This window comes from Equus przewalskii, chromosome 25 (genome assembly GCF_037783145.1).
Source record: "Equus przewalskii isolate Varuska chromosome 25, EquPr2, whole genome shotgun sequence".
NCBI classification, from domain to species: domain Eukaryota; kingdom Metazoa; phylum Chordata; class Mammalia; order Perissodactyla; family Equidae; genus Equus; species Equus przewalskii.
The window spans coordinates 10,651,306-10,673,871 of NC_091855.1; the positions used below are offsets into that span (position 1 = coordinate 10,651,306).

Sequence of the window (22,566 nt, forward strand, 5' to 3'; positions counted from 1 at the left end):
GGGTCTCACATGCTAAGGCGGGAATCTTCTGTTATACCAGCCAGTCTCTGCTCCTTCCTGACACCAACAGTCAGAGACAACGCTCCACTCTTAGGAAATGGAACCATATTCAAAGATGCATTTGGGGCAGCGTTGGGGAGAGCGGTGGGTGAAGAGATTCAAGAGGATCTGACCAGTGCAGAAGTTAAACTGAATATGCTCAACTCCCCGCCAGTCCTGGGTTTGACAGTTGAACACAAAACATTTACCAACAAAAGGTTGCAGTCCTGCTTTGAGGAAACATACACAAGTCCAGTAATCTTTCTTTCCAGGTGACCCTCACTCTACACCCACACAAAGATTCCCCGCTAAAAGCCCTTAATTACAAAGAGCCATAACAGCTCCAGCTGGGAACACCAAGCATCTGGTTTGCTTGTGCCTCATAAACTTGCCACTCTGCACAGCCTAGTAACTGCCACATAGATCTCTGAAAGGTAAACTGAGTATTTAAAATACAGGTTCTTGTTTTTCATAGCACAAAGGAAAAAAGACATCATCTGACATATCTTTATTAGGAGTGCCTAACAATAACAAGCTCCCGTTTACTAAATTGAACAATATATCAAACAGTAAAGAATATTAGTTTACGAAAGATGGTGAATCTGTGTCCCACAAGAAAATCTAGATTTCAAAGCACAGAAATGAAAAAACCCTGACATCTACAAATAAATTGGGCATAGACCTTAGTTCCTATTAAGGAGAGTATTTTAACTTAAGCAGTTACAATCACTCTATATTTTACTGGAAATGTCTTGAAATTGTCATTTTCAATCATTCTTTTGTTCTTCACTATTGGATAATATGTAATTTTCAGGGAAGTTTCTTAATCTCAAGTATAATAAAAGTATTTTTTAAATGCCAAGATTATAAAGGAACAATACATTCTGTTAATACAATATAAATAAATATTTTTTAAACAACCTTGTATTTCAGTTTGGGATAACTCATGATGCACACCATAACCAAAGGCTTAAACAAGAATGGGATACAAATTTGCTAGGAATGAAAACTATTAGCCCAATATGAATTTAACACAGTCTAAGTCTCTAGTTTCCCACTTGCAAAATAGCTTTCTCTTGCCTCAATTTATCCCAAAGTATATAGGCTTAAAACAAAAATACCACAACCTGACTCACTCCAACAAAAAGGGGGAACTGGGGTCTTCTTTTGAGAAAAGCAAAGCAAGATAATTATTTCTAGGTAAAAACATACTGAAGAGCAAACCTATAAAATCAGTGAAGAGATCAGTGATTTCCAGGGTTTGGGGATGGGCCGAGAGGGTTGACTCCAAAGGCACAGAGGGGCTATTGGGAGTGGTGGAACTGCTCTATATCTTGACGACTGAAGGGATTACTCAACTGTGTGCAACTGTCAGAATTCACAGAGTGCCTCACCTGAAGAGGCTAGATTTTATACTGCAATAAGTTTGACTTTTCAAAAATGCTATTATGTCTAAAACTAACAGCATGATGTCTAAAATTAATGCTAGGCACTGAATTATGCAGCCTAACATCAAGTATACATGTCTCAAGGGTTTTAAATGTAATTATCAAAAAACTTGTCAGTAAATGACTCAAGCCTTCAGTCTTTTATATAACTATTTTATTATTTATAGATATTATATAAAATGACTCAAAATATGAACTAAAATTATTACAAGATGTATTTTGAATCATTACCTGTTGGATACCCATAGAAAATTGCAGTCATTCTTAAAAATGGACATATCAATATCTATTAAGTGCTAATTGGATTTTTAAGCATTGAATTTACTACTTTTACCTGTTCCATATTATAAATGAATTGAGAAATGTAAAAAGTGATTAGATTCATTCAAGTCCCTCAGAACCACTATGAAATGTGTACTAAATGTGTTTTTAATTGATTGCAGAGACTTACAGGTCTTAAGTGTTACAGGAGACTGGCTGTTTTTGAAATAAGAATGTTTCAGTAAGTCAACTGAAAAAACAAGGCTTGAATGTAAAATGGAACCCTAAGGTTTACGCTTTAACACCTATTGATGAACAGAGTCTTACACTTTCCTTCTTCTCGAACGTATGCAGAAACATACAGATTTTCTGCAGAAAACACAGGAGTCAGAGAGTCATTTTTTTTCATAGTCATGGCGTATTTACTTCTTACAATACTCGTGGCACAAACGTTTCGTTTCACTTTTTTTTTATCCCCACAGCCCCAGTATATAGCTGTATATCCTAGTTGTACCATGCTAATCTTCTCTGTATTGTTCCAATTTTAGCATATGGGCTGCTGAAGCGAGTACATATGTTCACTTTTTAAATAACAAACATCTTTCCCCAGACCTAAAGGAAAATAGCCACTGTGAGTTTCGAAACTTACAACAAAAGTAAAAATTCGTAATGGAATGTTCATGTAAATACTAGAAATCTAACAAAATAAGGCAAACGCTTTCCTCTGAAGTGTTGTGTACCACACTGAAGCACCAAGTTGCTTTTGAAAAGCTAGTAAAATTGAGTCAACCTTACCTAAGAAATCCACTCATCCAAAGTTTTGTTTTTCACAAAAATACTATTCCCATAACTCAATTCTATACTTTCAATATGAACTGGCATGAAAGATAACACGAAGGGTTAAGAGAGCAGCAGGTGGCTTCCTCTTCAGCAAAAAACCCAGACCAGATCTTAATTTTGCTCAGTCTGCCCAGGAAAGAAGTAGCTGTACTTTTTGATATGACTTAGGAATGCCAGTTAATGCATTTTAAAGCACTGGTCACCTGCCTGATACATCTTCCCAGGCCTACAAAACTCAAGAATGAAGGGCCTCGTCCAACTTTCCCACTGTCACATTTCCCCCACTGTCAGGAAATCCAGAGAGAAAACCCAGAGGAGTTTTTCCTTTTAAAAAGACATGTATGTTAGCACAATCATCCCAGAGATTTCAAACAGAAAATCAGAGAATTAAATCACACCTTGAGCGAAGGGTCACTTACCTTGCAGGTAAACACTGGCCTAGCAATCTCTAAAAGGCACACGTGCTTTTCCTGGGGTAGTTCTGTTCCCCTCACCCGGCCCGCGGCCACCAGCCACGGAGAGAGAGCGCGCCTCGCGCAGCCCGGACCCGGATCGCCGGCCCTCACCCGCAGCATGAGATGCCAGTCGCAGCCCAGGATGGCCCCCCTCTGGCCGGGCTCCTGCGCCTCCTCTCCACCCTGCAAATTTCCACAGGCGGTTCTCGAAGCCTCGGCGCTTCCAGCGGCCTAGCAGCAGAAGCGAGGGAGTGGTTGTCAAAACGGCCAGTCTCTGGAGACACTGCGAAGATCACAAACGACTTAAGGAAGAGCCTCTTCTTCCTTTTAAAGACCCAGGAGGGGGGTGGGGGGAAAACATCCAAGAGCACACGTGACCACCGAGCCAGCGGCACGGAGATCTCGGAGGACCTGGACTCCCTGCCTCGTGATCCACACGCACCTGGGCGAAGGGGGAAGCCCCAGGGTAGGGCTGTCACCCTCGAGCCCCTCACAGTCACCCTCAGGGGTAGCACAGCACAGACGGCGCCCTTTACCCGCCTCCTCGCCCCCGACCCCGTCTCGCATTTAGGTTTGGTGCGGGGCCTGAGAATGTGCATTTCTAACCAGGTCCGGAGTGATGCTGAAACTGATGCTGCCGGGCTCGGGACCACACTTTGAGGATCGCGTCCCTAGACCCTGACCCACGTGGGTCTGAGAGGGGCTGGATGCTTCGGCGTCATTAAATATAGAAGTCTGACTTTTAAGAATCTAGTGGTGAAACTAGAGACTCTGGATTCGCCCAATCACCAGCAGTGAGCACAACCTCGTCTCCTAGAGAGGCAAAGCCACACTGCCCTGGCTCGAGGTGGAGGGCGTGTGTTCTCAGCTCTCAGGAGCTGACTAGGAAGGCCTTTCGTGTTAGAGCAAAGATGCCAGGGACCTCCTCAAACTCACCTACGGCCAGGAAGCACCCGGGGGAAAATCTGTGCCTCTGCTGTGGCGGTTCTCCCCTCGCCCGCCCGCCTCGGGCGCTTGGTCGAGCTCACGCCACTGGCGAGCGCCCCCTGGTGGCAGCTGCAGTTCATCCGGCTCTGCAGGGTCCCCAAGCTCTCATCTCCCCGGCCCCCCACCCGCCGCAAAAGCCCACAGTGTGAGTTAGGACCATATGACAGTCGCTAAGAAGCAGTGGGCTTTAGGGCAGCCAATGATGGTGAAAATCAAAAGGAAAGTAGCAGATGTCCCATAAGCCATTGTGAGACCCCAGTGCCACGTTTGTGCCTAATCAATCATTAAACTATCCATACACATGGCATAAGGGACATGGTTCTTGACCTGGTTGTGACTCTAGGTCTCTGGTAGAGGAAGACCAAAGGGGCATTTAGAGGGAAACTTTTACAATGCCAGCCTCAGGTGTTGGGGTTTAGCCAAAAATAGCCTAGAGGGACTCTAGTGTGCTGTGGGTTTATAAGAGCAAGGTCCACAGGTGCTGGAGACAGGCTCAACTTTACAAACAATGGTTATCAAAAATACTTACTCCCTCCTCCCGATTTTTCATTAAAGCTGAGACTCCTAGATTCTCTCAAGTTGTAAGGGAGAGTTTCGTGATCCTTGAGGCAGAGAAGTGAGTTTGGACAGGAGGGTGTGTAGCTGACCAGATCCACCCAGTGAAGCACTGTGGAGGACAAGATGTTTATCTTTGACAGTCTCAGATTGCCTGTTCCCTCTCCTGGGTGTCTCTCCAGGTAGCCAGTACTCACGTACTCCTTCCTTCTTTCCACCTGAAGGAGAACATTTTAAATGATGGTTAAAAAAAAATCAGTTCCATTTGGTGGTACTTACTTGTTAACAAGATAGCTCTGGCAAGGAAATTATAATGAAGGAATTACAGTCATCAGCCAACAGGCAGACAAAGATGATGTGAGGGTGAAGGAAACTGACGTCTATCAAGTATCCACATCGTTCCAGAGAGCGTGCTAAGGCTCGCACAGGGAAGATTGACCCTACTTTTCAGATGAGGAAACTGAGGCTCACAGAACTTGTATCAGTTACCAGAAGCCACACATAGTAAGACAGAAACCCAATAGCAAAAATGGCTTTGTAAACAGCTACCACTCACTGGGCACTTAGCCATGCTCCACTTTCTACATATTATCTCATTTTATACACACGCCTATGAGAAAAATTCTGTGATTAATTATCCCCATTTTATGGTTGAGAAAATGGCCAGGCAGTGGCTGAGAACGACTTGAACCCAGGCCAGAGCCCAAGACTCTGCTTTCTTCCATACCATGACTGCAATCGATTGGAAGTGAAGAGGGCTTAAATGTCAGGCCCCTCCATCCCCTACAGATGAGCTCCCCTCAAAGCCTCCTGTTGCCCGTGAGGAAAGCTGCGCTCGGCCGGAACCAGAGTGGCGCGTTTGCCACGAAGCTTCCTTCAGAAGACGTTCCACTCACGTCGTGTTCTCACCATGTTCTCTTTTTAAAGACCCTCAGACACCCACAGAGGCTGTTTGTTACACAAGGAAACCTCAATGCAGGAAATAGTAAGCAAAGAGAATGAACGGGAGTGAGTCCATTTCCTTCTGACTCACCCTGTGGATGGGGAAAGATAACGGTACCTTAGGGATAGAACCTTCACCCCGTTTAATGCAGTGAGTGGGGAGGGGGATTACTCCAGCTCTACCTGAACCATACTCAAAACTAAGAAGGGATTCTTGAGACGGGTAATACCATGGCTAGACCAAAAAGCACCCTGAAATCTAGTGCTGAGGGCCGTGCCTCTGCTCAGCAGGGTCCCAGTCTCGTTTCCACCTCACTCATGACCTGCTTAAGGAAGCACCCACATGGTGTGACATCAAAAGGCCTTCCTTCCCCCAAAATACCCTGCAACAGGGCCTGAAGTCCTCGCCACTCAGTCATCCTTTGGGGTTAAAGCATTGGATTGTTACAATTCAATGATGTTATATATGATGGGTAATATTAATTAATTTACTAGCATTTATGATTACATTAATAAGATGAGCTTGCAAGATGAGCTAAATGTCACCTGGGAAAGCAAAGGAAGTCGGTGTCGGACAGGTACATTGTGCTGTAGGAGGAAGGCAGGCCTCTCCATCAGGGTGCACCCTCCTCATCCTCTCATCCTGCCCCTTCTCTGTCTAGTGAAGTCTTACCCCTTCCAAAGTCATAAGCCTGAGTAAAGTGAACACCGTGACAGCCCAGCGGAACGTACACACTGCCTCCCGCACAGCCCTCATCCTACCTGTCCACACTGCCTGCGCTGGGATTGTGCAGTGCCCGTCTTGTATCTCAAGCATCCCCTACGGTAGCGTAGTACCCATCGCATCCACCTCGTACAACCCAGGCGTTCAACAGGTACCTGCTGGAGGCTTCAACTTGGGAAGATCAGAGGGCAAGGGGAGGATTTTCTGTAGCAAAGAAACTACCAAGAGGCAGAAGAAGCAAATAAAACCCTGTAGAAGGCAAGAAAGCAAAAGCCGATGCTGAAAAGTGGAGAGGAGGGAGGATCCTACAATGACTAGAAGAGTGTCATGCTACAGGATGGCTTTGGATTGTCATTATTTCTCTTCTGAGCCTGAGGCCATGTGGAGTATTGAGGTCCTGGGGTGCTCTCACCTGCTCTGGTGTGTAACAGCATCAGGCTCGTTCTTCATATTATGTGGGTATAAATTGGTCTGTTTTAAGAGGATCTGAGAGATGAAGCCCTAAACTTACAGAATTAGTAAAAGAGAAGGAAAGACTTGTTGCTCCTTCAATAAAACCTTTATTTGGTGGTGCCGAATTGGACAGGCGGGATTACTAAGGCGATAGGTCAGAGGTTATCTCAGCTGCTCATAAACTAGGGTTCGTAAACCAGAACTTGATATTTGAAAGTTGAATTTGGGTAGAGCTCTTTAGGGCCATGTCTTTCGTGGAAATAAAAAATGAACCTAACTTGTATGCATCTTTCCAGTCCGGGTGCCACAGTAGGCAGGCTTGCACAGGTTGGCTCATTTTTATTTCATTTAATCCTCATAACTCCCCTGTGGCTGTCCCTGCTTTCTAGATGGGGAAACTGAGGCTCAGAGAGATGACGTTTCTTTTGTAAGGTCACTCGTGTGCATGTGGCAGAGTGAAAGTTCCAACCCAATGTTGTCTACCTACCTGCTAGTCCCCGGCTTTCTCCACTGTTACCCTGTGATGCTTTTCTTGTTTGCTGTGTAAACTGAGGCATATTTGTCCTGTAGAGCCCGGATATTGCTGAATGAAATTTTGCCAAGTTCTTGTCTAGGCATGACCACCTGTGTGCATATTTACATAACTTTGTTCTTTACTGACGTGTGTTTGATTTGAGCCGTTAGTAAGGTGACCAAGGACATAAGCAGTAAGGTAGACTTAACCTGATACTAGGGTGCTCAGACCACAGGACAAGGTTACTCTGACCTGCCATGCAAATGAACCACCCGGGCAGGCAGCTTGTGCAGCCAACTCCTTATAAGTCATCCTTGTTTGTCTCAGTCTTGGTCTCTGACATTTGCAAACATACAGGTAAAATAACTTTTGTCCTGTCTACCGCTCCTCGAAGGTACTTAAATTCTACACAAACCTCTTGCATACTTTGAGTTTCTAATTTTCCATTCATCTGAAATCAAACAACATGAAGAATATATATTCCTATCCTCAGTCCCAACTCTGATTGAAGCAATTCTCTCTTGAGCTAGAAAAGAAACTAGCCCCTGGAGGTCACTGCATGAGTGTGAACACCCAGTTGAGAAAGAAAATGTTAAAGAACTGTTAGAAATGGTGGCAAATTGTAATATGCAATTTCACAAATGACTCAGATGCAATTCTGGAAATGCAGCTTCCTTACCTCTTCTATCACAGAATAAGATAATATTACTAACAGGTCAGACAGTGGACTATTCCCAGAAATAAGGTCAGCAAGGAGATAGGGTATAGACAGACACGGCTTAAGAGGCCACAGATTCTAATAAGACTGTCTGATTCCATAGAGTTTAGAATTCAAAAAACCCCTCCAAACGTATTTGATGATTTCAAGTTCTTCATTCATATCATGGAAAATTACTAGAAATGTCTCATATTTTCCTTTAGACCCATATCAATTAACACTCCAGTGATGCACATTGCATTAATGGCTTTTATAAAAATACGGACCCCATCTTTTTGTGCACAGAGAGAAGGTGCTTCTTTCACACGTTATTGCTTGATCTGATGAGCCTAACCAGAGAAAGGAACCGTCTTCCCCACTATGCAATCCCCTCCTTTGCCGGGAACTACAGCCAGAAAATGGACTTCTCCAAGTAGCTCACAGCTTCGGAGAGATCACCGGGGTTGTCCAACGTCCTAGGATCTCTGCATTCTCCCCTTTTGCCTCTTCTTTTTACATCTTCACATATTTTTTCTCTATCAGTCCAGGCAGTTTTGCTCACTAATCTCTCCTTCATGGTTCTGCCCAACTTCAGGCCAGATGCTTCCTCAGTCTGTTCCCACATAATCTCCCAGCCGCCAGCCACAACTTACTAAGAGAACTGCCACCCGAGGATGACATTGGCTTTTACAGTTAACCAAGCACGCACATGGCCATGCCATGCTTCATTTTCACATCAACTCTGTGACATTGATTTTATCCCTATTTTGCAGATAAGGAAATTTAAGTGAGTTCTCCAGATTTACACCTACAGGAACCCAGGTCATCTGACTCATTATGTAGATCCATACCTGCCTTCCTGAGGGACATTCATTTCCTGTGTTCCCAGCACTGGGGTCTCCTAATGTCCGCCACTGCTACTGCTAGTATCCACGGGCTTGAGTCAGCTGGCCCCATCCCTTCCCTCCACCTTTCCCACCCTATCTCAGTCTGAAATACCACTCAAGGGAGAAAATTATTGACAGCTTCTTTAGCTATTTTCACCTTAAAATTATTCTGACACTCGACATTACATTATTCTCTCATAAAACACTCTTTTTGAGAATGCTTCTTGCCCTCATGCATTTATCTCTGTAAGAATGCCCCCTTAGTGCTGAAAAACAATAATGCTGTAAGTACCTACCTGAGACACAAGAGAAGGTGAAGGTGTCTGTTCTCAGTTGATGAGGAGGAGGTGGAGATGAGCGCCGTTCATTCAGCTATTGCTTGTAAACTCTTTATCTGCACTATTTTACTTAATCCTCAAAACATTCTTGCCAGGTAGGTACTATGTATGTTCCCATGTAACAAATGAGAAGACTAAGGCTTAGAAAAAGTTTAAGTAACTTGCCCAGTATCACACAGCTAGTAAGAGCACAGGGTTCCAACCAGACCTGTTCCACTCTAACACCCGTTCTCTCTGAACCACTGACCTCCCTAAGGCTCTATACTCTGGTTGAGCAGAGCAGACAAATGCCTAAGAAATGACCTACAATACCTGTTACAAACGATAAGTGATTAAGGAATGGTGGAGATCAGGAGTTTTGTGGACATTCAGAGGATGAGAAGTCGTTTCCCTGCATGTTTGGGTTCCCCTTAGAGAGCAATTTATATTAACCCCCAAGCTCGAGCTCTTTACCTGAGCTGACCGAATTTCAGACATGAGGATTCTGATCTCCTCGGGCTCTCCTCTGAGTTCTACAGGTACCCAGGCCCAGCACTGCATCCCTCCTTTGGAATCCCTCATTCTCCACTCTGCCTCTGGAAGCTGCAATAGGGGTATACAGACTTCTGCAGACAGGAAGAGAGCACAAAGGCACTGGTGCAGGCAGGCCAGAGGAGCCCAGATGGAGCCCAGGCTTGGAGTCAGTGGGGCCTGGGTTGGGTTGTCAGCCCAAGCATTTAGCTGTTGTATGCCCTTGAACACTTTCCTGACCTCTTTGATCTTCCTTTGTAAAATGGCAAGAGCACAAGCGTCTACTTCTTAGGATCGCTGTGAGGATGAGTGGTAATTTGCCTGACACCTGGTAAATTCTCAATAAATGATAGCTTTCAAACAACCCAGCAGTCCTTGGAACAAAGGGCTTCGTGGATGCAGGGAAGACTTGCCTGGGAGAGGGCAAGGGGCAGGTTTCCTGACTGGGGCTGTCTGGGCTTTGAGGGTGGAGGAGGTAGTAGAGAAAGTAAACGCCTTGCCTGGAGTTGGTCCTAGAACTGCGTGCATCTCCTGAGGCAGGCCCAATGTGGAGGGAGTTAGAGAAAGACTCTCTGACATATGACCCATTTGTAAGCCTGAGTGTCTCCCCACACTCCTGGAGCATCAGAGTCACCTGAGGCACTTGTTTAAAATACAGATTCCCAGGCCTCTTCTCCCCAGCAGGCTCTGAACCAGTAGCTCTGGGGCAGGTCCTGGAAATGTGCATTTTCTGCAAGCCACTGGGTGATTTTACCATCAGGGAAGTTTGGGAAACATTGCTTTAAACTGTTCAAACTGCTTATGTGTCCACTATGTAATGGAAGCTGCACAATGGGTGACTTTTCTTCCCCATTTTACAGGAAAGATAAGTAAGGCCCAGCAAGGCTCAGCAGTGTGCAGGAGCCTGCTCACACTGGCTCAGGAGAGCTGGTTGTCAAATATCCAAGGAATTTACAATTCAGTCGTTAAAACAATGGTAGCTTTGAATTGGCCATGTGAGTAGTTACACTACAGATTTCTCCTGGCCAGAGGGGAGCTCAGGGGTGCTCAGGTCGGCTTCCTTCAGACACAGGGCATTGACTGACGTGACCATCTCTCGGCTGCTCTCTGGTTTGTGGCATAGCTCACTCTGTATATTATCTTCTTCTCTAGGGAATCCATAAACACTACCTACAAAGCAGGACTTTTTTTTTTTTTTTATTGAGGTAACCCTGGTTTATAACATCATATAAATTTCAGGTGGACATCATTATATTTCAACTTCTCTATGGTAGGACTCCTTTTTTTTTAAAGAGCTGGCTTACTAGCATACCACTGAGCAAAGGTAATTAATTTGTCTTGCTGTTAGTAACTGAGCAGAGTTCACCTGTGCCCTCATTCCTAGTCTAGGTGCTTTCTCCTCCTGCAGTTACCTTCCCTTATCATCCCTCAAACCTGCAGGCCTGGGTATATTTATTAAGGGCCCAAATCCTACAAAGGACCACCAGCTATAGAGTTGGTTCAGATTTTCTAGTGAGAGAATCTAAGTGTTGGCTTTACACAACAGGTTCATGTCTCCCTCTAATGGATGGGAAAGAATAAGACAAGTCAGATTTCTTTTTGTTGTGAAGTCAGAGGGCTTTGTATGATTTATCTACATTATGTGTAACATGTGAGGGAACAATATATAGTCGCTTATTCAGCTAATTTCCAAGAGCAGCACAAAAGCGTCCTTTTGTTTTCATTCATTCATTTATTTAACTATGTGTCAGATGTTGAGGTATAAAGATATGAATAACACCATGCAATGGCAAAAAAGAATGAGAAAACTTGCTATGTACTGAGATGGAAAGATTGCCAAGACTTATTAAGGGAAAAAAACCAGTATAGGATGGTATGAATAATATGCTACCATTTGTTTATAAAGGAGGAAGAAAGAACACACACACACACACATTCACATAAAATATCTCTGGAAAGATACAAATCCCCCCACCCCCCAAACTATTAACATTAGTTGGTTTCCTTCTAGAATGGGAACAGAATATTTGGGAAATAGAGGTAGGAGAGAATTTTCACTATTCCTTTTATATTTTTTCAATTGCAAACCATGTGAAGATATTTACTAACAAAAAATAAACAAACACTGAAAAGTAATACAGCAGAAATGAATGAGGCAGGTCCTACATTCAGCTACACAGGAGGAAATTCACATACACATACAATACCGTATGATCAGTACTGAATTAGAAGTAAGCACAGTGTGCTAGCGAGCGCTGGGAAGAGGCACCCAGCCAGCCGGGTGGGGAGAGGGCATAGAAGCAGGAAAGGTCATCAGAGGCCGGGACAAGGAGGACCTTCTATGCCAAGCTAAAGAGCTTTTGCTTTATTCTGTAGGCAACAAGTAGAAAGTAAGAAACAAATTCACCTTGTAAAGGGTCATTCTGGAGGCAGTGGAGGGGGAAGATTCAAGAAGGTCTAGACTAGAGCAAGGTAGAGTCAGACCCCTTTTCAGAAATTTTCCTGCCTCAAAGTCCTGTTATCTAGAGTCAGAATGCCTCAGGGTAAGAACAGAAACAGGCTTGGTTGAGTTTAGGTTAAAGACTATGTATGGAGTCTTTATTCAGATGATTTGTTCTTGGTGTGGAGAGGAAATTATCCAAGAACTGTAATTTACTTACAGTATGCTAGGCATACTAGGAAGTACTTATCCAATGACACCTCATTAGTCCTCACAATAATCCTGTAAAATAGGTCCTATTATTCTGCTAAATTTTACAGATGAGAAGACTGAGATTCAAGTAGATTAATCAACTTATTGAGGGTCAGAGAGCACTAAACTGTCAGATGGATTTGAGCCCATCTGTCTGAATCCAAAGTGCATGTTTTCAAGGATCAGCACACACTGTGTCCCCCTGTAAGCTGTTTAACAGAAAGCCTACCTTCCTCTCATTGCCAAACCTACCTTCTAAAATCTTCTTCCTGGGCCGGCTCTGTGGCCGAGTGGTTAAGTTCAGGCACTCCGCTGCGGCGGCACAGGGTTCGGATCCTGGGCGCGGACATGGCACCACTCGTCAGGCCACGTTGAGGCGGCGTCCCGCATCCCACAACTAGAAGGACCTGCAACTAAGGTATACAACTATGTACCGGGGTTGCGGGGAGGGGCTTTGGGAAATAAAGCAGAAAAAAAAAAAAAGGATTGGCAACAGTTGTTAGCCCAGGTGCCAATCTTTAAAAAAAATAAAATGAAATGAAATAAAATCTTCTTCCTTCCAACCAGCCCTAGACAAACAGTAGAAAGGGCAGTTGAACTTTCTCCTTCTTATCACCTCTCCCAACTCTGTCACAGCTCATCTCATCTCAGTCCCAGTTCCCATCATCTCCATCCCAGCTCTCCTCAACTCTATCCCAGTTCCCCTCATCTCAATCCCAGTTCCCATCATCTCCATCCCAGCTCCCTTCATCTTCATCCCAGCTTTCTTCATCTCTATCTCAGCTCCCCTCATCTCCATCCCAGCTCCTCTCATCTCCATTCCATCACCACCCCATCTCCATCCCAGTTCCCCTCATCTCCATCCCAGCTCCCACATTCTCTATCTCAGCTCCCCTCATCTCCATCCAGCTCCCCTCATCTCCATCCCAGCTCCCCTCATCTCTATTTCAGCTCCCCTCATTTCCATCCCAGCTCCCCTCATCTCCATCCCAGCTCCCCTCATCTCTGTCTCAGTTCCCCAATGATTCATGGTTCTTCCTCCCTGTTGCACTGGAGACTCAGGTCTTCCCTGCTCTTTTCCCAAAATCAAATCTATTCTCAGGAAGTACCAACACATAGATAGAGAAGTATTGAAATCTTACGATAAAGTTCTAAGGGTGGAATGTCGGGCATCCTGCAGCATTGAGGAGAACTGGGTCGGGGCTGGGAAGTCAGCCAGTCCCCTTGCAGGGCCATGCATACAGGAAGGTCTCAGGCACTTTGGCCACTCCAGAGGTTCCTCTACCCCTTTGAGTCTTTCTCGGAAAGGGAAAGTGTATAAGCTGATCTCCAGGAGATTCTTTGTCCCCCATGCTCAGTTTTCTACAACAAAAACATGACAGAGGAAATGAAGGAGAGGAAATCAGCCAGGGATGGCTCATGATCACGCGAGTTTCCACACCAGACTACCAGAGCAGCCTCAAGACCTGAGAGTCCCGCCTTCAGGCTGTCCTGAAGATTTCTGGGGCCTCAGGCAGGGGTACAAATGAAGACTCACATGCCGTGTGTTTAAATTTTTAAACATGATAAATAAGCTAACAAATTGTTAAAATATATTTTATTGTACAAACATATTTTTCAAATATACCTTTGAAATGACAAAATTGAAAAGTGTATGTAAAGCTATGGTTTGCTAGGACTGAAAGCTGGGAAAATATCAAAGATGGCTGAATTTAATTATTATTGTGCATGTGTGGGTTTTGTGGATAGGACAACAATGTTTGGATAAATAATAACATTTGAATGAGACATAACGTGAAAAACATGCATAACTCACAATTATTGCCTAAAAGTTATTGTTTTAGTCTATTCTGGCTGCTATAGCAAAATACTACAGACTGGGTAGCTTAAAAATAACAGAAATTTATTCTCACAGTTCTAGAGGCTGGAAATCCAAGATCAGGGTGCCAGCATGGCCTGGTTCTGGTGAAAGCTCTCTTCTCTTTGCAGACTGCTGACTTCTTACTATGTCTTCACATGGTGGAAGGGGTGAGCAAGCTCTCTGGAGTCCCTTTTAGAAGGGCACTAATCCCATTCATAAGGGCTCCACCCTCATGACCTAATCACCTCCCAAAGGCCCCGCCTCCTAACACCATCACCTTGGGGATTAGGTTTCAACATACGAATTTTGTGGAGACACAAACATTCAGACCATAGCAGTTATATCTCTTGCCTTGTTTTAGAAATTCACCAATTGATCTGTTATAATTGAATTTTTATATAATTTATGTTCTATTATCTAAAGAATAAAAAATAAAATGTAATTGCTTTTCAGATTGTAATTTCAAAGTGAACAAATATGGATATATATTTACCAAAAAATCCAAATTAAAGTATTTAAAAAAACAAGGTAAAATTGCCTTTTAATGTTTTCAAAAGAGCTATTTTCTTCCGAAATATTAAAAGCTACTTATGAAAATTAATAGGCAAAATACAAGTCAATTAAAAAATATCAAGATTTTAAATAAAAATTATTTAAACTTTAATTTTTTAAAAAATTGATTATATGAAATATTTTATAAAAACAAAATTAGTACTCTAGCATTTAATATCTATCTGGTTGATGCAGTAAAGAAGCATGCATATTATGTGTAGACCGACCTAGATACAAATTTAAGAGTTCATATGAAGTGTTTAATTTGCAGAATGACCCTCAGCTGCTGTACAGCTGTTGCAAATACTGTGCTAATTCCTGCATAGCTCCAGAACCATGCATTAGAACATGAAGAGAAGAAAATGGGACTACAGAAAAATGATACTTCATTAAGCAAGAAACAATTGCTTTTTGGCTCTTTGAGGAGAATTAGGCTCACTAGTCTTCTTACCTAGGTGCTTCTGCTCAACTCTGGCCTGTCCTTCAAAGCAATGTCCATCCTCTGCCATTGGCAGCAATGCAAATCTTCACGGCATTTGGACACAGCTGGATCTGTTTCAAGGATTCAAGGCCTAGAAAAAGACACATAAAAGGCCCTTCTGTTCCTAGTTTTTTGAGAGTTTTTATCAGGAGTGGACACTGGATTTTGTCAAATGCTCTTTGTGTATCTGCTATGGTCTGAATGTTTGCGTCCCCCCATAGTTCATATGTGGAAATCTTAACCCCCAAAGGTGATGATATTAGGAGGTAGGGCCTTTGGGAGTTAATTAGGTCATGAGGGTGGAGCCCTTATGAATGGGACTAGTGCCCTTATAACAGGGACTCCAGAGAGATCCTTAGTCCCTTCCTCCAAATGAGGGCACAGCAAGAAAGTATTGGCTATCAACCAGGAAATGGGCCCTTACCAGCCACCACAGCGAATCTGCTGATACCTTGATCTTGAACTTCTCAGACTTCAGAACTGTGAGAAATAAATTTCTATTGTTTATAAGCCACCTAGTCTGTGGCATTTTGTTATAGCAGCCTGAATAGACTAAAACAGCATCTGTTGAGATAATCAAATTGTTCTTATTTCTTATTTGTTAACGTGGTAAATTATATTGATTATATAAGCCTCATTTTTAAAAAGAAGTCTTATATTCCTGTGATAAACCCTAGCTGATTATAATGTACTATTATTTTTATGTATTGTCAGATTTGATTTGCTAAATTTTTCTTGCGAATTTTTGCATCTGTGTTCCTGAAAAATTTGATCTATAGTTTTCTTTTCCTGGAATGTCTTTGTCAGATTTTGGTGTCATCCTAGAATGAGGTGGGAAGAATTCCCCACTCTTGAGTTTTCTGAAAGAGATTGTGTAGAACCGATGCTATTTCTCCTTAAACATTCGGCAGAATTTACCACCAAAGCCGTCTCCAAGACCTGGGGTTTTCCTTGTGGGAAAGTTTTAAACTGCAAATTCAATTTCTTTAATGGAAACAGTAATATTCAGGTCATCTCTTTCTTCTTGCACAACTTTTGGTCATTTGTGGTTTTCAAAGAATTTGTCCATTTCATCTACATTGTAGAGTTTTTTGGTATAAAGCTATTCATAATATTCCTTATTATTCTTTTAATATCTGTGGAATCTATAGTGACATCACCTCTCTCATTCCTGATATTTGTAATTTATGTCTTCTCCCTCTCCTTTTTTTTATTTCTCTGATCAGTCTGGCTAGAGGTTTACCAATTTTATTGACCTTCTCAAAGAACCAACTTTGGGTTTCACTGATTTTCTCTATTATTTTTCTGTTTGCCATTTCATATATTTCTGCTCTAATCTTTTATTATTTATTTTCTTTATTCTGTGTTTAACTTGCTCTTCCTTTTCTAATTTCTTAAGGTGGAAGCTGAGGTCACTCATTTGAAACCTTCCTTCTTTCATAATCCAGGCATTTCACACTATAAACCTCCCTCTAGGTACTGTGTTAGTGGCATCCCACAAGTTTTTTTACCTTGTTGTCTGAAAAGTATTTTCAAATAGTTCAAAATACTTTCTAATTTCTCTTTGTTTTTTTTTTTTTTTTTTTGACCAATGGGTAATTTAGAAGCTTTAGGAAACATTTGGATTTTCCAGATACCTTTTTTTTATTGGTTTCTAATTTAATTCCATTGTGGTCAGAAAACATATTTTATATGACTTGAATAATTTTAAATTTATTGAGAAAAATACTGTCTATTTTGATAAATGCTCTGTGTATACATTAAAAATGTATATTCTGCTGTTGTTGGGTAGAGTGTTCTATAAATGTCAATTAGAAGACGTTAGTTGAAAATGTTATTAACGTCTTCTGAGTCCTTACTGATATTTTCCACATGTTCTACCCATTATTGAGAGAGAGGTATTGAAATCCCCAAGTATTGTAATAAATTTCTTATTTATCCTTACAGTACTATCAGTTCTTGTTTATGGATTTCAAAACTCTGTTTTCGGGTACGTAATCGTTAAAGATTGTGATATACTTCTGACAAACTGATTCAGTTAATCAATATGGAATAGCCTTATTTAACCCTGGTAATATTCTCTGCAATGAAATTTACTTTGTCTGATATCAATGTATATACACTAGCTTTCTTTTGATCATTCCTAATATGTCATTTTCCATTCTTTTACTTTAATCTATTTATGTGTTTATATTTAAAGCGGGTTTCTTACAGGCAATGTTTTTACACAATCTGACAATCTCTGTTTTAAATTATGGTGTTTAAACAATTTGCATTAAATGTGATCATTAATATGGTTAAATTTAATCTACTAACTTGCTCTTTGTTTTCCATTTGCCCTACGAGTTCTTTGGGATTTTTTTCCCTTTTCTTTTGTGTTCTTTAGGATTATTTTTATTATTTTATGTTATGAAATCCATACCACACTTTGTTTGCTTGTTTGTTTGTTTGTGTTTAAGGTCAATTATCTTTTGAAGATACTTAAATTTTAAAATCTTATATATTTATTCACATTGTTATGATTTCTGTTATAGATATAGATTCCTTTGTGTAAATAAAGATTTCCAGCTGGTATCATTTTACTTCTGCCTGAAAAACTTACATTTCAAAGAAATGAGCTATCAAGCCCCCAAAAGACATGGAGGAATGTTAAATGTATATTTCTAAGTAAAAGAAACCAGTCTGTGAAAACTCCACATACTGTACATTTCCAACTATACAACATTCTGGAAAAGGCAAAACTGTGGAGAAAGTAAAAAGATCAATAGTGGCCAGGGTTCAAGGAGAGGTAGGGGAGCACAGAGCATTTTTAGAGCAGTGAAACTATTCTATAATAGTGGATACATGGCTATGCTTTTGTTACAACCCATAGAACTGTACAACACAAAGAGTAACCTCTAGTGTAAACTATGGACTTTAGTAAATAGTGTATCAATATAGCTTTACCAGACTCACCAAGAAAAAAGGAGAGAAGGTTCAAATAAAGAAAATCAGAAATAAAAGGGAGAAATTACAATGGACACCACAGAAATACAAAAGATTATAAGAGAATACTATGAAAAGCTACACACCAACAAATTGGATAATCTAGAAGAAATAGATAAATTCTTAGAAACATACAACCTCCCAAAACTGAATCAAGAAGAAATGGAGATTCTGAATAGACCAATCACTAGTAAGGAGACCGAAACAGTAATAAAAAAATCACTCAAAAAACAAAAGTCCAGGCCCAGATGGCTCCCTCAGTGAATTCTACCAAATATTCAAAGAAACCTTAACACTTATCAATTCTTAAACTCTTCCAAAAAATTGAAGAGGAGAGGATGTTTCCTAACTCATTCTACAAGGCTAGCATTACCCTGATACCAAAATCAGACAAGGACAACACAAAAAAAGAAAATTACAGGCCAAAATCACAGACGAACATAGATGCAAAAATCCTCAACAAAATACTAGCAAATTGAATATGATACATTAAAAAGATCACATACCATGATCAAGTGGGATGTATCCGGGGATGCAGGGATGGTTCTACATCTACAGATCAATCAACATGATACACCACATTAACAAAATGAAGACTAAAAATCACATGATCATCTTTTTTTTTTTTTAAAGATTTTATTTTTCCTTTTTGTCTCCAAAGCTCCCCGGTACCTAGCTGTGTACTTTTAGTTCTAGATCCTTCTAGTTGTGGCATGTGGGATGCCACCTCAGCATGGCTTGATGAGCGGTGCCATGTCTGCGCCCAGGATCCAAACCGGCAAAACCCTGGGCCGCCAAAGCGGAGTGCTCGAACTTAACCACTCAGCCACGGGGCCGGCCCCCATATGACCATCTTAACAGATGCAGAGAAAGCATTCAACAAGATGCAACATCCATCCATCCATTTATCCATGATGAAAACTTTGAATAAAGTGAGTATAGAAGGAAAGTACCTCAATATAATAAAGGCCAAATGTGACAAATCCACACCTAACATCATACTTGATGGTGAAAAACTGAAAGTCATCCCTCTGAGAACAGGAACAAGATAAGGATGCCCACTTCACCACTCTTATTTAACATGGTATTGGAAGTCCTCGCCAGACAAATCAGGCAAGAAAAAGAAATAAAAGGGATCCAAATTGGAAAGGAGGAAGTACAACTGTCACTATTTGCAGATGACATGATTTTATATAAAGAAAAGCCTAAAGGATCCACCAAAAAACTTTTGGAAATAATAAATGAATACAGTAAAGCTGTAGGGTACAATATCAACATACAAAAATCAGTTGCATTTCTATATACTAACAACAAAACAGCAGAAAGAGAAACTAAGACTACAATCCCATTTATAATCTCAGCAAAAAGAGTAAAATAGGGGCCGGCCCGGTGGTGCAGCGGTTAAATTCGCAAGTTCTGCTTCTTGGCGGCCCGGGGTTCGCTGGTTCGGTCCTGGGTGTGGACATGGCACTGCCTGGCATGCCATGCTGTGGCAGGTGTCCCACATATAAAGTAGAGGAAGGTGGGCACGGATGTTAGCTCAGGGCCAGGCTTCCTCAGAAAAAAGAGGAGGACTGGCAGTAGTTAGCTCAGGGCTAATATTCCTCAAAAAAAAAAGGAATAAAATACCCAGGAATGTATTTAACCTAAGAAGTGAAAGACTTGTACACTGAAAACTATAAAACATTGCTGAAAGAAATTGAAGACGACACAAAGAAATGGAAAGATATTCTGTGCTCATGGATTGAAAGAATTAACATAGTTAAAATGTCCATGTTTCCTAAAACAATCTACAGATTCAATGCAATCTCTATCAAAGTTCCAAAGACATTTTTCATGGAAATAGAACAAAGAATCTTAAAACTTATATGGAAGAACAAAAGACCCTGAATGGTCAAAGGAATCCTGAGAAAAAAGAACAAAGCTAGAGGTATCACACTCCCTGATTTCAAAATATACCACAAAGTTATAGTAACCAAAACAGCATGGTACTGGCACAAAAACAGACATACAGTTGAACAGAACAGAATCAAGAGCCCAGAAATAAACCCACACATCTACGGATGGCTAATTTTTAACAAGAGAGCCAAGAATATACAACGGAGAAGGGAAAGTCTCTTCAATAAATGGTGTTGGGAAGACTGGACAGCCACAAGCAAAAAAATGAAAGTAGACTATGATCTTATACTATACACAAAAATTAACTCAAAATGGATTAAAGACTAGAATGTAAGACCTGAAATCATAAAACTTCTATAAGAAAACGGGTAGTATGCTCTTTGACATTAATCTTAATAGAATCTCTTTGAATACCGCATCTCACCAGGCAAGGGAAACAAAAGAAAAATAAACAAATGGGACTACAACAAACTAAAAACCTTCTGCACAGCAAAGGAAACCATCAAAACAAAAAGACAACCTACCAACTGGGAGAAGATATTTGCAAATCATATATCTGATAAAGGGTTAATATCCAAAAAATATAAAGAACTCATACAACTCAACAACAAAAAAACAACCCAATTGAAAAATGAGAAAGGATCTGAACAGACATTTCTCCAAAGAAGATATACAGATGGCCAACAGGCACTTGAAAAGATGTTCAACATCAGTAATTATTTGGGATATGCAAATCAAAACTACAATAAGATATCACCTCACGCCTGTCAGGATGGCTACAATTAACAAGACAGGAAATAATAAGTGTTAGAGAGGATATGGAGAAAAGGGAACTCTCATACACCACTACTGGAAACGTAACCAGTGTAGCCACTATGGAAAACAGTATGGAGACGGAGATGCCTCAAAAAATTAAGAATAGAACTACCATATGATCCAGCTATTCCACTTTTGGATATTTATCCAAACAAACTGAAAACACAAATGCAAAAAGATATTTGCACCCCTATGTTCATTGCAGCATTATTCACAATAGCCAAGGCTTGGAAACAACCTAAGTGCCCATCAATGGATGAATGGATAACGAAGATGTGGTATATATACACAATGGAATACTACTCAGCCATAAAAAGATGAAATCTTGCCATTCACAATAACATGGATGGACCTTGAGGGTATTTTGCTGAGCAAAATAAGTCAGATGGAGAAGGTCAAACACCATATGATGTCACTCATAAGTGGAAGATAAAAACAACAACAACAAACAAACAAACACATAGATACAGATATTCGATTGGTGGTTATCAGAAGGGAATGGGGGACGGAGGAGGGCGAAAGGGGTGATAGGGCACATGTGTATGGTAACAGACGGTAATTAGACTTTGGTGGTAAACATGATGTAGTCTACATAGAAATCAAAATACAATGATACACACCTGAAATTTATATAATGTTATAAACCAATGTTATCTCATTTAAAAAAAATAGCGAGGTTGATCAATTATAATGAATATACCACACTGATGCAAGATGTCAATAATAGGAGAAACTGTAGGGTAGGGGAGAAGGTAAAAGGGACCTCTCTGTATTTTCTGCAAACCTAAAACTACTCTAAAAATTGAAATCTGTTAAAAAAAACTCACTTATATTTCTTATAGTGAAGATGTGCTGCTGCTTAACTCTTTCGGCTTTTGTTTGTCTGGAAAATATTTGGTTTGCCTTCATTTTTGAAAGATATTTGTACTGGTTATATAATTTCTAGGTTGACAGATTTTGTTTGGTACCTTAAAGATATTGCTCCATTATCTTCTCACTTGCATGTTTAATGAGAAATCTGCTGTCATTCTTGATTTCTCTGTGCATAATGTTTTTTTCTTTTCTGGCTGCTTTCAAGAGTCTCTCTTTGGGGGTCGGCTCCATGGCCAAGTGGTTAAGTTCGCGCGCTCCGCTGCGGAGGCCCAGGGTTCGGATCCTGGGAGCAGACATGGCACCACTCGTCAGGCCACGTTGAGGCAGCTCCCACAACAACCCACAACTAGAAAGACCTGCAACTAAGATATACAACTGTGTACAGCGGGGGTTTGGGGAGATAAAGCAGGAAAAAAAAAAAAAAAGATTGGCAACAGTTGTTAGCCCACGTGCCAATCTTTAGAGAAAAAAAAAGTCTCTCTTTATCACTATGTATCAATCAAGGTTCAAGCAGAGAATCTGAACCAGTAGGAGTTATAGATTAAGAGATTTATTTATTGCAAGGAATTGGCTTATGCAATTGTGGGGGCTGGCTAGGCAAGTCTGAAATCCACAGGGCAGGCCATCAGGAAGAGCACTGGAACTCAGGCACAAGCTGAAGCAGCTGTCCACAGGTGGAATTTAATCTTTTTCCAGGAAGCCTCAGCTCTGCTCTTAAAACCTTTCAAATGATTGGATCAGGCCCACCAAGATGATC

The 22,566-nt window shown here is 41.2% G+C and overlaps 1 protein-coding gene across 2 annotated transcripts in view; it reads right to left on the reverse strand.

Annotated features, from left to right (window-relative positions):
* The window catches only part of ESR2 (estrogen receptor 2), a 135,350-nt gene that overhangs the window by 61,350 nt on the left and 51,434 nt on the right, over positions 1-22,566 (reverse strand). Inside the window, exons 7-11 of one of the 2 annotated variants that reach the window (XM_070592948.1) lie at positions 15,207-15,327; positions 13,485-13,704; positions 12,595-12,755; positions 4,560-4,803; positions 3,008-3,274 (exon numbers count right to left, since the gene is read on the reverse strand). The gene's annotated coding sequence lies outside the window, so the exon portion shown is untranslated. Of the gene's footprint in view, positions 1-3,007; positions 3,327-4,559; positions 4,804-12,594; positions 12,756-13,484; positions 13,705-15,206; positions 15,328-22,566 lie in introns of both variants that reach the window. The other variant, XM_070592949.1, reaches the window with a different exon arrangement.